Raw genomic sequence first — 12,352 nt, 5'->3', positions numbered from 1 at the left:
TGCGTAGCTGACCACTATTAAGAGATTACCACCGACCTGGCAGGAGCACATCAGGGGGGTCCGTGAGAGATTCCCCACACACACATACCAGAAAGATGGTGCATGGCAATACAATTAAGCCCGCACATGTAAACAAACCGGACAAGTACGCTATTCGAAGTTGGGGGACAGCGGAGTCAGGGGGTGGGTGGCAACAACAAGAGTGTGAAGAGTGAACCCTCCCACCGAGAACTGTTCCTGGCCATCAAAACACCTGTTGAGCACTTGAACTTAAAATCGACACGGTGGCCATGGATGTCACATTGATTTACGCGGCTATGGGGTAGATTTCTGAAAGCATATGCATAGTAAAGGCCACCCTCACAGACCACACAGAGGCATCTGTACCCTACATGCCAAGGTATGCCATCTGAAGGAGAACATCACCTGACTTCACACATAAGCGGAGGACACAGAAGACCATTCCAGGTGAAACAACATATGCCTGGTAATCCGAAAAGCAGAGGGCGCAGAGGGGGCGCGCTTTAAGGGATATACCTAATGCATCACTAGTTGGAACCCGAGGATGTATCTACTCAATTTGTAGTTAAACAAGCGCACATGATCCCTGGGACCCTACCAAAACTGATGGCCAGATGAGACCTCTCCTGGCCCGCATCCTGAACTTCAGAGACTGGGATGCAATCCGCAGGGCGGCTCGCATGCTAAGCCCCAAAAATCTGGATCTTTCCAGACTTTACTCAAGAAGGACAGGCTTGGCATAGATCCTTCAGTGAGGTGAGGAGGAAGCTATGAATCCAGAACCTGCAGTACATGATGATCTTCCTCGCACACCTGAAGGGCATGGCACAGGGACGCTTCTGGTCCTTCTGCACCCCAGAGAAGGCCTGGGAGTGCCTAGAAGGCTGGATGAGGGGGAAACATGAAGAGCAGGGACACATTGGCAGGACATCAAGGGACACCTGAATAGTCAAAAAAGATCCACAGCCTCCTTCATGGGATATTGGACTTGTTGCTCAGGAGGAAAATGTTAGAAAGACACTGGAAGTGCTGACGGAGAAATGTACTGTGTGACAGCATACAACGCTTACCACTTCAGAGACGCTCCTTTCACCAGGCGAAGGAAGGAGAGTTGGCATCTAGAAGTTCAAGTTAAGGTTTGGTAAGGAGAATGGGGAGGCAACAGATACCTTAAATGTGGATAGGGGGGAAATGGGTAGCTTTAATCCCACAACTTGAGGATGGAGGGGGGAGGTTATATTGGGGCAGGGAACACAGACACGTTGGAGGGACACTTACACATGCACGGACGAGGGAGACCCACAGACATGCCCACACCAGGAGATTCCCATGGCTGCCAGGGTAAAGGACACTGGGGTGGTCTCACCATACGCTTATGGAATGCCAACAGACTGGGAGCAAGCTGAAGAGCGGAGTGGTCTCTAACTATCTCTTAGGCATAACCCTAACATAGTCATGCTACAGGAGACACACCTAGTGCGGAAACCACTGCGGATTTCTGTTAAAAGGATGTTAGTGTTTGTACACTCAGGTTTCACTATGGGAACGCAAGGGGTTGGCATCCTGGCGCTTAAATCCCTACCATTAAGTACCACCCATATTTGGATGGACCCGGGGGCTGCATTGTGGCTTTTAAGTGGAATCTAAGTGGGATTGCTCCTCGCGTTGCCTTCTTGGTATCTTCCATCAAGCTACAGCTGAAAGTACTGGGGCAGATGGGGGACTTGATAGCCCGCTTACCTCTGGTGTCCATATTATGGGTCAGGAGGGGTTTCAACCTTACAATGCGGGGTGGCTAGTACAGAGTCACCTGAGGCAGAAGGGCCCCGTAGGGAGATGCCAGATTACACACCTGGGTGGAGGCACTGGGATTAGTTGACTTGTGGAGGGAAGAAATCCCCACAAGTAGGCAATATTCCTACATGGTGGGTTCAACTGGGCTCATGTCCCTTTTAGACTACTTGTTCACACTGGGGCAGTCGAGAGGGTGGTTTGGACCACACACTACGTGCAACAGTTAGCCTTGAGCCGCAGACCCAGCAGGGATGAAGGCTTAACTCCTGGGATCTAACCAACTAGCAAACCAGGGAATTATAAAAGTACCATTCAGTGCAATCCACTGCCAATGTGTGGGAAGCCTACAAGGCTCTAGTCAAGTCAAGTCAAATGGTCTTTGTCAAGTCAGATATGCAAGATGTAGCAAGAAAGTGCAAATAAGCACAATTTTTAACCCTACTAGCAGCATTATTGTGCAAAAAGCAGATTTGTAAACTTTGGACTGAGTGCAAAATAAGCAATTGTAAACATCCGAGTAAATAAACTAAACTATCACATATATACTAAGTCCAAGTCAAGGAGCAATTACAAATGTATAACAATTTTAAGGTGCGTTCGTGGAAGCTCGTGAACGCAACACTGCTCGTAGAAATGAGCTCACTCGAAAAATCATATTGTCACAACCCAGCTGTAGTATTTCCTGGTATGCCAAAGTATAATCAAAAATCACATTTGCCTTAAAATAGGGGATTAAATATTGTTTAGGGCTCTAATTAGGGTCATTTCATTGCTCACAACACCGGCAAAAAGAAGGAACGGGACAGGGAAGTCACAGCACTAGAGGAAAACCTGTGTCAATTGGAGACAGATAACATGAGCAGACCTGATCCAGAACTCACTTACAAAATTGCCCTTGCTACGGAAGAATAGAGATGGTTGGTAGAACAAGAGGCAAGGTCACACTTTAAGGTTTATGAACATGGGTTCTGTAAGGAAACAGGCTTTTTGCAAGTTTCCCCAAACTTTTTGCATCCATTTTGATTACTGGGTACTGGTGTAATGGCTCTGAAATGTATGGAGCTCTGCTAAACAGGATTTAGCGCATGAGCTCTGACCCTTAAAATGGTGTATTTTTAAATGGCTTGTCCGATTTGGCATAGCCTTACTTGTAAGTCGCCAGTACATGGCACCTGGGGCCTGTAAGTTGCAGTTTTCCTCCAGGGACTGCAGCACTTGTTGTGCCACCCTGAGTAGGACAAGGTAAAACATGGCCCCTAGTCTGCCACTGCAGACTGGAAGGGCAGTTTACTCGACTTTGAGATTTAAAGTAATGGCAAAGCCCAAACCTCCCTTTTTATGTGTGTAAGTCACCCCTATGGCAGACCTAACAAGCCCTAAGTCAGGGGAGGGTGATGTATGTTAAAAAGTGTATCATGTACTTTTACATGTGCCAGCAGTAAAACCCCAAAATTGTTGTTTTTACTGTGGAATGGCTGGTAGCCTCATTGACAAATACAGAGTTACAGACTAGCACCCCAGCCCTGCTAACGTCTGAATGGGACTACTAATGTTGGTACTGTCTGGTATCAAAGGAATCAGTGCTTTAACTCTTTTTAATGGTTACATCAAATTTAATGTCACTGGTGGGCAAAGTGCAACTTTAGAAGTTGTCACTTTGGCTTCCCAGTGTTTTCAGTGCCCGTTTACCGATGTACACTGGGTTTTTCTTGCAGACAGCTTTCTGCCCTCCTGGGGAAATTTGCTGACTCCCAGGAAAGGACATAATAGGGGCCTGCATGGAAGAGAGATGTTACCTCCCTCCTGCAGGAAGCCATACATATGTTAGATCAAAAGGGGAGCTTAAAAGGAGAAGCTGCCTTTGAAGGGCACAAGGGTAATACTTGGAAGAGGGGCTCCCTATTATGTAGGCAGACAGGCCGGCACTGGGGACAGAAGAGAAGAAGAGGAGAAGTAAGAGTTAATTACCTTCGGGAATGGTGTATCTGGTAGAGACGATTCTAGTCGCAGATTTCTTAACGTAGAATTATCCCCAGGTGTGAGACTGGATCCGGAAAACTTTTTTGCCACAGCATCCCTGCACGCCAGGGGGACAGCACCACGTGACTCCGCCCTGATGTTGTCTGCGTTCGTGACGTCAGCGAGGATACATGAAATGAAATGAAATTGTGTTTTGTAGAGCGCGTTACTACCCGGAGGCCTCGTAGCGCTGTAGAGCGGTATGTTTTGTTGGAGATTGTTATCTAGCTTACTGGAAGAGAAGTGTTTTCAAGCTTTTCTTGAACTTTTGTAGGTCGGGTTCACAACGCAGTGTGGTGGCAGGGAGTTCCAGACTAAGGCCGCATTCAATGAAAAGGAGCGTCCGCCCCATTTGGCCCGTTTGATTTTCTTAGTTGTGGCCAAAAAAGCTGTGCTAGAGCGAAGTGATCTCGGCGGATGGTAGGGGGTGGCAAGGGAACAGATCACTGCAGGGGCTTTCTTCCACATCGCCTTGTGCATAATGCACATCGCCTTGAATTTTACTCTGGCTTGGATGGGCAGCCAGTGTAATTTTCTCAAGGCGGTGGCTCCTGAATGTCTTCGAGGGAGTCCAAGGAGAAGGCGGGCTGCCGCGTTCTGAGTTACTTGGAGTTTTTTATTGTGCTGGGGGGGGGGCACCCAAGTAGAGGGCATTCCCATAATCAAGACGGGACAGGACAATGGCCTGGACCATTATTTCTTCGGGCTTGAAATGGGAGGAGAGGCAGGACCTTCCTTAGCATCCTCAGTAGGCCAAAACATGTGGCAGACAGTATTGTGGCCTGTTGATTGAAACTAAGTGTGTCGTCCAACCATACACCTAAGCTTTTAATCTGATCCTTTGGTTCTGGTGGAGCACCCATGCAGATCGGCCAATCGCTGGTAGGCCTTGGTACAGCTGTGTTCCCCAGGAACATTAACTCTGTTTTATCCCCATTTAATTTCAGGTGGGACAAGGCCATCCATTTTGTTATGGCTTCTAGGCAGCCACTAAGATTGCGGGGAGTGCTGTCTGGATGATTCAGGGACACTATTAATTGTGTGTCGTCGGCGTAGGTTATGATTCCAAACCCAAATGGGTGTACGATTCCTGCCAAGGGTTCCATGTACACATTAAATAGTGTGGGACTCAGGGAGAGGAGCCCTGGGGCACTCCCTGATTGAGGGGCCAGATTTTAGAGTGAGTGGCCCCCTCCACTACCTGAAATGTGCGGTCTTTCAGAAAGGATTTTAGCGACGTGATCGCATTTCCTGTTACTCCCAGATTTATTAGGCGGGAGAGTAGGATGTTGTTATTCACGGTGTTGACGGCGGCACTCAGGTCTAGCAACATAATTGCTGTTGTGCCGCCTTGATCCATGTGCTTCCGGGCTAGTTCTGTTACTGTTAGCAGGGCTGCCTCTGTTCCCAGTTTTGGGCGGAATCCAGCTTGAGAATCATGGAGTAGATGATTTGTTTCTAAGTATTGCATCAGAGTGGAATTGATGTGCTTCTCAAGCAGCTTACTTATCCAAGGGAGGAGCGAGATCGGGCGATAATTTGCCATTTTTCCAGGGTCCTGGTTGGCCTTTTTCAGCAGGGCTCTGACTTGTGCACATTTCCATGCTTTTGGTACGTTCCCTGTGGTTATAGACCTGTTTATGATGTTTAAGATGGTTGGACTAATGGTGTCTGTAACCTTCAACAGGTGGAGGGGCAGGATCGATGGGGGATCCGGATGTTACTTTTTGCATTAGTGATTTGAGTAAGTCTTCCTCCATCAGTGGGAATTCTGTTAGCTGGTAGACAGAGGTAGTGGGGTGGTATCTGTTTGCAAGAAGTGCAATTCAGTGGAATTAAAGGATAGGGAGATGGTGTGGATCTTTTGATAAAAGTACTCTGCCTGACTTTCACAGCGGTCTTGGGCTTCGCTGGGGTCTAGCAAAATGGGAGGGGTACTAATCAGGGATTTGGTGATCCGAAATATTTCCCTCGGGCTGTTGGATGCGGACCTAATTTGTTCCTCATAGAAAGCTGACTGAGCCGAGTTAATTCCGGCTTTGTATCCCTTGATGGCTTCTCGATGCCTGTTCTTATCCTGTTCATTAAGTGTACGTCTCCATGTCCTCTCTAGCCTCCTGCAGTTCTGTTTTAGCTCTTTTAGTTTAGGGTTGAACCAAGGTGATTCTTTGCATTTGGTTTTTTCCTTGAGGAGTTTCAGGGGAGCTATTGCGGCTAGTGAGGACTGTCCATTCAGTGTAGTGCTTGTAGAGTATATCTAGGTTGTCTCCTGTTTGAGGTGGAGTGGTGGAAAGGGAGTTAGCCCATTGGTCGGTTGATATCTTTGCCCAGTTCCTACCCTTTAGTATAGCACGGGGGGAACTGACAGGGGGTTTGGGATGTCCCAGATTAGTGGTACCAGGAAGTGGTCGGACCAAGGAAGAGGGACCGGGCTCCCTACCTCAAGCCTATGATCGTTGCTCAGAACTGCGTCCAGCAGGTGGCCTTTGTTATGTGTGGGTTCGAATCCCTTTTGGGTAAATTGGAGGGCTGCAAAGTTGTTTAAGAAGGACTTAGCTAGGGGGTTTGAGTGGTCATCCAGATGTATATTTGTGTCTCCCAACACTGTGAAGTGAGGTGAGGAAATAGCTAGCTCGGCGACATAGGAGGGAAGGTATTCTATAAAATCTCCTATTTGTCCCGGAGGGCAGTAAAGAAGCAGTCCTGAAAAAGTTAAAGTTGCAGATAGATCTAGGGCAAAGCTCATGCTTTCACAGTCCGGAATGTCAACTGGACAGGATAATTGATTGCAAATACTCCTGAGGCGGAAGCCGGGAGGTCAGAATTTCAGTAGCAGAAAAATTGTTATTCTTTTATGCACTGCACTTTAATCAACGCATAGCGCTTTTTAAAAATCGTCATTATTACATTTTATAGTGTTTGAAGTGTAACTCTTGTGTAAACTGCCCCTGACGACCGAAGTGAGCCGCTTATCATTGTAGAATTGTAGAATTAATTACATGACACAAAGCCGTTCTCAAGGCTCCCGGTCTCTTTAGAAAATCCCCCTCGAGGCGCAGAATCTACGGCCGCCATCTTGGAACGGGGCCTGGACAGCGCTCTAGTGGCTGGGCGATTTGGGCCCACCCGCTATAAAATGGAGCCCTCCTCCCGTCCGCGCAGCGGGCGGGCGCAGCGGGCGCGCCAATGGCGCGCCGGAGGCACGCCAGAGGCAAGCCCGTCTGGGCCCGTCCGGGCCAGGCCGGGCACAGGGCCACCCACTATGCCCATTTCCCGAAGTCACCGAATCAGATATTCACGTGACTACCTTCTACAATACTGCACGGCCGCCTCAACCCCCACCCCACCACCCTCAACATGTTACCCCACGGCTACCTTATACAGCACCAGAACAGAATGAAGGGAAAAGGAGGTTGGTATACAGAAACACCCTCATATGCAGGCTACAAGAGGGAGGAATCGAGGACTGCGAAAGCGTCCTCTTTTCCCTCCAAATAACCCCTAATAAATCCCTCTCGGGTACCCTCATATACCGACCACCCGGCAGTCTAGGACATTTTGTCGGTTCATTGCTAGAGTCCACAATCTCCTCCTGTACCTCGACCTCCAATTTCATCTTGCTTGGAGATTTAAATCTCCATTTCGAGGACAGCACAGACAAAATCGCAGGGGACCTCACTTCAGAATTAAAGGCACTTGACCTTCACCTACTAAACTCAGAGGCAACACATACTAAGGGTCACCTTTTAGACCCTCTCTTCGCCAACCTGTCTAAAATAGAAATCCTACCCTCACTCCCTCTTCCATGGTCTGATCACTCCCTCATCCCATTCACTTGGCAAACCATTTTAAACACTCCCCAAACCCCGATTTCCAGAGAACAGGATAGAATTTGGTCCAGACTCTTATTTGAGCGCTGGACCCAGGAATTAACACTCTCTGCCCCTCCCGTAGACCCTGACCCCGTAAAAGCAGATGAAAACTTCACTAGATGGCTCACCTCCACTCTGGCTCCCAAGAAAAATCTAAAGAAAAAAAGTAAGACCTTTTAAATCCCCATGGTATTCCCAAGAACTAAGGAACCTAAGAAAAATTTGTAAAATCCAAGAGCGGAAATGGAGGAAAAAATGGGACCCCCTCATCAAAGAAGAATACAAAAAAGCAATGAGGACCTACAAATCAGCCCGAAAATCAGCCCAAGCTTCCTTCTTCGAAGAAAAAATTAAAGCTGCATCTAACTCGTCTCGGGAGACTTATAAAATAGTCAAAGAGCTACTTAAAATTCCCAATCCCCCCTCAACTCAGCAACCTACAGTCGCAAGATGCAACCAAGTAGCATCCTTCTTTCAGAATAAAATTACAAACATCCTACAAACCCTCCCACCTAAATCTGATAACAATCCCCCTGCCGCCTTGTTACCCTCCACAACCGGCCACAGTTTAAACCAGCTGTCCAATGAAGACTTTCTGAAAGCTCTTTCAGGCATGAAAAGTGGCTCACCTAACGACCCAGCCCCCATTCGTATCCTCAAACAAGTCGGACCTACCATCTCACACTTGGCCACCAACCTTATTAATGCTTCTCTTAGCCAAGGAGTGGTCCCCCCTAATTGGAAACATGCAATAGTCAAAGCTTTACAGAAAAAAACAGGTCATGATCCTTCAGACCTTTCCAACCTTCGCCCAATCTCTCTCTTACCAGGCATAAGTAAGATCGCAGAGAAGGTGGTCAACCAGCAATTGTCGGCTTTCCTTGAATCCAACAATCTCCTTCGCCCCTCGCAAACAGGTTTTCGTCCAGGTCAGGGGACCGAGACCGCTCTTCTGAAAGTGGTCGAGGAAGCCAGATGCATCTTGGATTCAGGAGGATCGGTTCTACTGATCCTCCTGGATCTAAGCGCTGCATTTGACACGGTGGACCATAAGATCCTGATCCAGCGACTACTTAACCTAGGAGTGAGGGACACGGCACTTTGTTGGCTTTCTTCCTTGATTAAGGACAGAACCTTCCAGGTCTGTGAAGGGAATGTGCGATCGGACCTTTTCCCCCTCCAGTGTGGGGTTCCCCAGGGCTCTTCATTGAACCCTACACTATTTAACACATACATGGCCCCCCTGGAGGATGTGGTCACTCCCTTTGGGATAAAAGCCATCACATACGCTGATGACACCCAAATGGTTGTATCATTCTCCTTAGAAGGTGACAAACTTAAAAACCTCCATGACTGTCTAGAAGGAATCCATGATTGGATGTCCAACTCAAGGCTGAAACTAAATGGCTCTAAAACCGAGCTCATGCTGCTGGGACATCAAACGTCATCCCTTCCCACCGCTATGTGGCCATCATGCTTAGGACCCCTTCCACAACCCAAGACGGAACTCAAAAGTCTAGGTTTCTGGCTGGAACAAGACCTCTCTTTGAAAACGCAGGCAAAAAAAACAGCTGGTACCTGTGTGGGCTTACTTCGTTCAGCCAGGAAGATTCTCCCACTACTCCCCGCACAGTCACAACAAATGCTTATTCAAGGTCTAATCTTATCCAGATTAGACTATAGCAACGCCCTCTTCTTGGCGGCCCCAGAATCCACTATTAATGTTCTTCAGAGAACACAAAATGCTGCTGCAAGGATTCTGACAGGTACCCCCCGGAGAGCTTCAGCCAAATCAGCCCTAAAGGCACTCCATTGGCTGCCGATCCGTGAAAGGGTCAAATTCAAGGCCTTATGTACCACCCACAGAGCTATGCAAAATCAAGGGCCCCCGATGCTTAAGGCCATGCTCTACCCATATAAACCCAACAGGTCCCTACGTTCCTCCCAAGGTAACCTGGCTACTGTCCACAGAGTCAAGAAAGCCCGCACTGGAGGGCGTCGCTTTTCGGTGACAGCTGCAACTCTATGGAACGCCCTGCCAACCCAGCTACGTGCCGAACCTAACCACATGAAATTCCGGAAGCTACTTAAGACTCACCTTTTCCCGCAATAACCCTGACCCTTCTACCCCTCTGCTTCTCCCCTCAGCTGTCAATGCAATCTCAGCGCTGGGATGCTCCCGGGCAGCCATGCGCTACAGAAATCCCGCTTTCATTTCATTTCATTTCATTTAATTTCATTCACAGGCTCTGCATTGGTAGCGATTTTTAAATAGTATCCCTAGTCCTCCTCCTCTTCCCCCCTTTCTGTCTACTCTCTGTAGACCATAGCCACGTTGTAGTATGGAGCTGATGTCAGGGTCAATCTCGTCTTTTAGCCAGGTTTCCGCAAGGAATATGGCGTCCGGATCGAGATTGTCGCGAAGGAGTGACATTTCCATGGAAGGTTTTGTCAAGGACCGACAGTTTAGAAGAAACATTTTGGACGGGGGGTTGGGGTTCTCCATTAGTTTGCTCGGGGGTCTGGGGTTGAAGCCACAGTGTGGGCACTTCCTTATGCTGTTGTTTAGGCACATGGAATTGCGGCACAAAGACTCTGTTTTGGGCTCTAGTTGCCTAATGGCCACGGAGTCATACCTTAAATGAGATGTGGGTGTCTTCGGGTTTGGAGGAGAGGAACTGGCCCTGGTCGCGGCAGGGCGCGGACGGGCGCAGACGGGCTTACCTTTGGCGCGCCTTCGGAGCGCCGCTGGCGCGCCCGCTGCGCGCGGGCGCTTGGCTTGCCGTTTTTGAAGGGTGGTGTGCTCCAGGACTAGAGCGCTACCCTCCCGGAAGTGGTGGTGGAGCCGGCAGAAGTGCGACTTTCCTCCCTCTAGCCCTCCGCAACAAATGGCAGAAGCCGCGACGGAACGGGGCTCGGGAGAGTCAACACAAGTGCAATTATACACAGCCAGCAGTGGGTTCAGTGCAAGATAAGGTAGAGTGTTTTAAAAATCGTGATTCATTTAAAAACATAAGTAAAACAGCAAGGGTTGTGTAAAAATATTGACTCATTTTTAAACAGGTTTACTACAAACGACTATGATAAAGCTGGCAGTTGTGTTAATACTTTGTTTACCAAATAGCGGTCCGGCAGAGTCTCCGACAGAGACCTACCGCATCACACATAAGTCCTACCCCGGCGCGCCGACGCGGAGCCATCACAAACAAAACTGTGAGAATACTGGAACAGTGTGAGAAAAACCCAGCTAAACAGGAGGGAAAGAAACAAATTCTGAGGAGCAGCGCCATCCAGAATAGTGCCAGGTACTATGGCACCAAAGACATGGAATGAAAAAACAGGGCACAGCTACTGGAAAGCAATCCTGCAAACCAATACAACAGCCTCCCCGGGGACAGAAGCATGTGAAAAATACACATCAGCCCAAGAAGTCTGCAGCCACCGCCTGAAACAGAAAAGGGCACCAAGGTCAGAACGGAGAGCAACGAACATTCAACCTCAGGCAACAACAGCAGGGAGAAAGTCTCCCAAAAATCTAAAGGTGGAAAGCCAACCAAGGTACCTCAACCCCAAGGACTGATAAGAGTCAGAAGTGCAAGAAACAAAAGGAAGAGCACAAGCGAACCCCACACTGGAGACCAGGGTGCAGGGGTGCAGAAGTACCGATGAATTCATCAACCATGCATCAGAGGGAAAGAATGGGGCAACAACAAGGTGAGCATTGACCTAAAGAGGGAGTAAGAAAAGACACTCGCAAAAGACAACCGTTTCCAAAGATAAGTAACTCGTACATTTGATAGAGACTACTAGCTGCAGATTCCTTAACGTACAATAGATACCCTAGCTATACCCCAGGGGAAGGAGGGTCTGCGAGAGGGCCCCTCCAGCTCAGGCAAACCCACAACCCTAACAGGGGGCAATCACCAGGACAGGGAAAATAGCCCAGTCCTCCCCAACAGGGGATGAGCCACAGGGACAGGGGAAAGAGCCCAGTCCCCCCTCCAAGCAGACTAGAACCTCAGCATCGCGGAGAACACTGCCCCCCAGGGGATGTGTAATAACGACAAGAGGCAGCCCAGCCCTCACCAAGCAGGAGAAGTAAGGGCAAAACAAAAGGAGGCCAGCAGCCAATGAACCAGGGACCTCCACCGGAAGCCCTAGGTACAGGCAATACGAAAGGAGGTCAACAGTCAATGTACCAGGGACCTCCACCGGAAGCCCCAGGTATAGGCAATGTAGAGGAGTACCAAGGAAGAAGAGCAACCCAGAGACTCCAAGGAGAAGAGCAGAAACGAGGACAAGAACCCTCCACCAGGATCACACCCAGTAAAAAGGGCAGCCGAATCCATTCCAGCTGGAAGTCGATAGGCCAGACAGAACAGCGCCTCAGCAATAAGGCAGGTGGGAGAAGAAATACATAGTCCCACAAGGCTCCCGCAAAACAAGGAGCAAGAGCCAGGCCCCACTCCAAGGCCCCTGGCCATAGACCAGAAGAACAGGCGGACGCAGTTGGACGCCGACAAGTGCCATTAAACTAAACATCCAGACCACAACGTCCAGGCGGGCCAGCTGGGTGCCAAGAAGCAACCAGCTGGAAAACAAGAGGAGAAACAAGTAGGATGAACAAAGCTGTCAACACAGGAAAA

The sequence above is a fragment of the Lissotriton vulgaris genome, chromosome 5, assembly GCF_964263255.1.
Source record: "Lissotriton vulgaris chromosome 5, aLisVul1.2, whole genome shotgun sequence".
In the NCBI taxonomy this organism is placed as follows: domain Eukaryota; kingdom Metazoa; phylum Chordata; class Amphibia; order Caudata; family Salamandridae; genus Lissotriton; species Lissotriton vulgaris.
Note: the sequence above shows the minus strand (reverse complement) of the source record.